Source organism: Cervus elaphus, chromosome 5 (genome assembly GCF_910594005.1).
Source record: "Cervus elaphus chromosome 5, mCerEla1.1, whole genome shotgun sequence".
Classification (NCBI taxonomy): Eukaryota; Metazoa; Chordata; class Mammalia; order Artiodactyla; family Cervidae; genus Cervus; species Cervus elaphus.
Genome location: NC_057819.1, coordinates 58302798 through 58309277, shown reverse-complemented (window position 1 = coordinate 58309277; position 6480 = coordinate 58302798).

Genomic DNA, 6480 nt, shown 5'->3' with positions numbered 1-6480 from the left:
CTGAAAGCATTCCCCCTAAGATCAGGAACAAGACAAAGGTGTCCACTTTCCCCACTATTATTCAACATAATTCTGGAAGTCCTAGCTACAGCAATCAGAGAAGAAAAAGAAATAAAAGGAATCCAAATTGGAAAAGAAGTAAAGCTCTCATTGTTTGCAGATGACATGATACTATACATAGAAAATCCTAAAGATAGTATCAAAAAATTACTAGAGCTAATCAGTGAATTTAGCAAAGTTGCAGGATACAAAATCAATACACAAAAATCACTTTCATGTCTACATACTAACAATGAAAAATCAGGGAAAAAAATTTAGGAATCAAACCCATGCAGCACTGCAACAAAAAGAATTAAATATCTAGGAAAAAACTTACCTAACAGTACACAGAAAATTATGACACTGATGAAATAAATCAAAGATGACATAAACAGATGGAGAGATTCCATGTTCCTGGGTAGGAAGACTCAATACTGTGAAAATGACTATAATACCAAACACAACCCACAGATTCAATGTGATCCCTATCAAATAACCAATGGCATTTTTCACAGAACTAGAACAAAAAATTTCACAATTCATATGGAAACACAAAAGACCACAAATAACCAAAGCAGTCTTGAGAAAGAAGAATGGAGCTGGAGGAATCAACCTTCCTGGCTTCAGATTATATACAAAGCTACAGTCATCAAGACAGTATGGTGCTGACACAAAAACAGAAATATAGACCAGTGAAACAAGATAGAAAGCCCAGAAATAAACCATGCACCTACAGGTACCTTATTTTTGACAAAGGAGGCAAGAATATACAATGGGGCAAAGACAGCCTCTTCAATAAATGGTACTGGGAAAACTGGACAGCTACAAGTAAAAGAATGAAATTAGAACACTTCCTAACACCATACACAAAGATAAAGTCAAAATGGAGTAAAGACCTAAATATAAGCAAAAACTAAAAAACTTAGAGGAAAACATAGGCAGAACACTTGATGACATAAATCAAAGCAAGATCCTCTATGATCCACCTCCTAGAGTAACGGAAATAAAAAGAAAAGTAAACAAGTGGGACCTGATTAAACTTAAAAGCTTTCGCACGGCATAGGAAACTATAAGCAAGGTGAAAAGACAACCTTCAGAATGGGAGAAAATAACAGCAAATGAAGCAACTGACAAAGGATTAATTTCCAAAACATACAAGCAGCTCATACAACTCAACGCCAGAAAAACAAACGACCCAATCAAAAAGTGGGAAAAAAACCTGAACAGACATTTCTTCAAAGACGATGTACTGATAGCTAACAAACACATGGGAAGATGCTCAACATCGCTCATTATTAGAGAAATGCAGATCAAAACTACAATGAGATATCACCTCACACTGGTCAGAATGGCCATCATAAAAAAAGTCTACAAACAATAAATGTTGCAGAGGGTGTGGAGAAAAGGGAATGCTCTTGCACTGTTGGTTGGAAAGTAAATTGATACAGCCACTATGAAAGATGGTATGGAGATTCCTTAAAAAACTAGGAATAAAATCACCATATGACCCAGCAATCCCAATCCTAGGCATATACCCTGAGGAAACCAAAATTGAAAAAGACACAGGTATCCCATTGTTCACTATTACAGCACTATTTACAATAACTAGAACATGGAAGCAACCTAGATGTCCATCAACAGATAAATGGATAAGGAAGCTGTGGTACATATACACGATGGAATATTACTCAGCCATAAAAAAGGAAAGCATTTGAGTCAGTTCTAATGAGGTGGGTGAACCTAGAGCCTATTATACAGAGTGAAGTGAGTCAGAAAGAGAAAGGTAAATATTGTATTCTAATGCATATATATGAAATCTAGAAAAAGGTACTGAAGAATTTATTTACAGGGCAGCAACGGAGAAACATAGAGAATAGACTTATTGGACATGGGGAGAGGGGAGGAGAGGGTGAGATGTATGGAAAGAGTAACATGAGAACTTACATCACCATGTGTAAAATAGATGGCCAATGGGAATTTGCTGTATGTCTCAGGAAACTCAAACAGGGGCTTTGTATCAGCCTAGAGAGTGGGATGGGGAGGGAGGTGGGAGGGAGGTTCAAAAGGGCGGGGACATATGTACACCTATGGCTGATTCATGTGGAGGTTTGACAGAAAACAACAAACTTCTGTAAAGCAATTATCCTTCCATTAGAAAATATATTAATTAAAAACTAAGATGAACTTTCATCTAAAACACTAGTTTTTAAAAAACTGCATTTTATGGGATTAACACAAAAACTTGACTATTGAAACCAGAAATGACATTTTAGCACATCAAGTTACCTCTTTCTGTTCTTTTCAAGATTATCCTTGAGAAAACATACGAGCATCTTCAAATAATGTACACATCAATATTATTAACAAATAATTCTCTGAGGTGATATATAAAGATTATTAGTTTCTGCATTTTGTAGATAAAGTAATTGAGAGAAACAAGATTATTTTCCCAAGTTCTCAAAAAAAAAAAAAAAAAGAAAATATAACATTAACATGCTAAACTCTCTGGTTATCACAGATCTGACTTACCTCCCTCCAAAAAGGATTTGAATTTATACACCATAAATGGAAAGAGAGAGAACTAATGTTTTCTGAGTACCTAAAATGTGCTGAGCTCTGTGCTAATAATTCAGACAATAATTAAAACAATTTTTTAAAAAAGTAGTGTCAGCCTCATTTTACAGATGAGAAGAGTAAGACATAGAGAGGTTTCTTTTCCAGGATCACATCACTAGGAAGTTTTACAAGTCAAATTTGGTCAGAATTTGAATCCAGGTTTACCCAACAGCAAAGCTGATACTACTTCCTCTACAGTATGCTAACACAGGGATAATTAAACAAGAAAGCACATAAACACACGTGAATGAATGCATACATGCATACATACATACATACATAAGAAAACAAGCCACAAAAAAAGCAAGCTGTTGAAGGATGGAGAAAGAGAGGATAAATAGATATTCCCAAAATACACATACTGAAAAAAGCTATATTTTAACCCAAATCTTAGGTCTATGTTATGAGGCAAGACAAAGAGGGAAATCATAGGGGTAGCAGTTCTCATTTACCTAATAAGAAGACTATCAGTCTATCAAGGAGGAGCAGCTTACAAGTTCTAAAAGAGATTTCTTATACATGTCAAAAACTGAACATCATACAATAGAATCCATGTCTTCCACAGCGGTTGTTCAAAGATTGCAGAGACATCATTCACACAGCCGTTTCTTTCACCAACCCACTTCTATAGCAGGTACAGCAGACACACCAAGGTGCGGATAGCATAATTGAAGAAAATATACAACGTCACCATACTAAGTTTTAATTTCCTCAGATCATTAGATCTGAGACTTCCCTTCTCATCCCACATTCATTCACAAAACACCTTCTTAATAACAAGTAAGAATGGGCCTGCTGTCTCTGCCAGAACTACTGGCCACTCTTTAATTCATTGAGCCCATCAATCAATCAGTCAACAAATACAGAGTGACTGTCACTTGCCAAGTACTGTGCTCAGTATAAGTGAGTTCAACAGATCTGGTCCAGTTTGATGAAGCTGACACTCTGGTGGAAGAAACAATTTACCAAGTCACACAAACAGTTACATGCCAACTCCAGTAAGTGTTATGAAGGCATGACAAAGTGCTATGAGAGGCGTAACAGGGACAAGATTTAGCTTAGAGCAACGGTAGGCAAAAGTTTTTTTTTTTTCATTTATTTTTATTAGTTGGAGGCTAATTACTTCACAACATTGCAGTGGGTTTTGTCATACATTGACATGAATCAGCCATGGAGTTACATGTGTTCCCCATCCCGATCCCCCCTCCCACCTCCCTCTCCACCCGATTCCTCTGGGTCTTCCCAGTGCACCAGGCCCGAGCACTTGTCTCATGCATCCAACCTGGGCTGGTGATCTGTTTCACCCTAGATGATATACATGTGTCTGCATTATACAGAGTGAAGTAAGCCAGAAAGATAAAGACCAATACAGTATACTAACACATATATATGGAATTTAGAAAGATGGTAATGATAACCCTATATGCAAAACAGAAAAAGAGACACAGATGTACAGAACAGACTTTTGGACTCTGTGGGAGAAGGGGAGGGTGGGATGTTTCGAGAGAACGGCAAAAGCTTAAAGAAACGCATCCCTCAGGGACTTCTCTGATGGTCCTGTGGTGAAGACTCTGCACTTCCAACGCAGGGGGCCTGGATTTGATCCCTGGTCAAGGAACTAGACCCCATATGACACAACAAAAGAGTTCACATGCCACAACTAGAGTTTGCATGCCTAAATGAAGATCCTACGTATTGCAGCTAAGACCTGGTGTGGCCAAATAAATAAATTTAAGTATTTAAAAAAAATTTTTTTAAAGACAACGCAACACTGAGAAAGTGTCATATGAGCTGAGGTCTGACCTGCTCTCATTAAGTACATAATTAGCCACTGACGTTTGCTAATTAGGCTCACGTGTACAGTCGTTGTTCAGCCACTAAGTCATGTCTGATGCTTTGCAACCCCGTGAATGGCAGCACACCAGGCTTTCCTGTCCCTCACTATCTCCCAGAGCTTACTCAAACTCATATCCATTGAGTCAACGATGCCCTCCAACCTTCTCATCCTCTGTCGATCCCTTCTCCTCATGCCCTCAATCTTCCCAGCATCAGGTGGCCAGAGTACTGGAGCTTCAGCTTCAGCATCAGACCGTTCAATGAATATGTGTACAGTGCTACCTTAGAGGCTAAGAAGTATACAAAGAAGCCTAACATTTGAAGAAGTTTAAATTCATTTACAGAAGAGACATGAGAACTCAATAATACAAGAAAGTATGACAAAGCCATCAAATACTTGGCACAAATAAATTATAAGGGGCAAAGGGGTTGATGACTCATTAGGGGCTGGAATAACCCAGAAAGAGTTCTCAGAGAAGGTAGGACATGATGTAGATCTTACAACAATGGTTTTTAAAATGTTTTTGATTAAAATACACAATAATAAATAAATTTTACTGAGTCACTTTACTGTACATCAGAAATGAACACAGCATTGTAAATCAACTACACTTCAATAAAAGTTTTTTTTAATTTTTTTAATTTAAGAGAGAAATGCATTTGACACTGTAGGCCAATATAAACATACAGATATAAATACAAGTAAAGCTCAAGCTTTGAAAAACAAACCTTGTCCTCACAAAAATGAGTTCCAATTGATTGTTTCTATTCTATTTCATTTTCTTAAATTTTTCTTTCTGCTGGTCACAATCTACTACATTAAGTTCATTATGCACTAATGAATCATACCCTAAGGTTTGAAATTTCTCTAACAGAAAATATTTCTACACAGAGTACAGATTCTTTGAAATAAAGGAAAACCTGAAAGTAATTCTCACCTCCTACAAAAGTGATTCAAGCCAGTGTGACCTCTAACTTTTTCCTACCATTCCTCCTGCTTCTCCTCATTTCCAGTTGCATAGCTACCTTACCAATAAAAGGGCTTCCCGGGTGGTGCAGTGGTAAAGAATCCCCCTGCCAATGCAGAGGACACAGGTTTGATCCCTGGTCCAGGAAGATCCCACTAAGCCCATGCACCACAACTATTGAGCCTGTGCCCCAGAGAGCAGGGATCGAAACTGTTGAGCCCACTTGCTGCAACTACTGAAGCCCGTGAGCCCTGGGGCCCGGCTCCATAACAAGAGGGGCCACCACCACGAGAAGCCTGAGCGCTGCAGCGAAGAGTACCCCCCATTGGCTGCAACTAGAGAAAAGCCCACCCCGCACTGAAGAGCCAGCACAGCCAAAAATACACACATAAATAAAATTATATCAAAAATAAGAAGTCCACACCTATAATGTGGCTACACGACATACTCACATGATTTCTCCCAGGCATTATCTCCTCTGCCACCTTCTACCACCAGCATCGCACCAGCCTGATTCTTGGTTGGAAGGTGTGAAACTTGAATACAAGCAAAACTGAAGATTGCTATCCAAGGTAGGACTAGATCGAAATTTCAGATCAGACCCACAGGTCAGGTCCTGAGACTACACATGGACAGAGGGAATTCATCCATTAGACCCAGATGTTTCTTCATGAGCATTAAAGGTCAGGTCTTTAAAAATTGATCAGACTTCCAGTTACTAGAGACAGAAAAAAATATATGTCATGCAGAATAAGCTACCAATCTTCCATGAGCTTTATGGTGATCCCTCATCAATACCCACCAATGTCAATAAACTTCTCATCTGGGAAGGAGCTTTCATTCTTTAGTCATGCTGATCTGTAATACTCACTTTGTCTTATTTATATATATAGATATAACTTTTTATTTTGTATTGGGGTGTAGCTGATTAACAAAGTGGTGAAAGTCTCAGGTGAACAGTGAAGGGACTCAGCCATACATATACATGTATCCATTCTCCCCCGAACTCCCCTCCCATCCA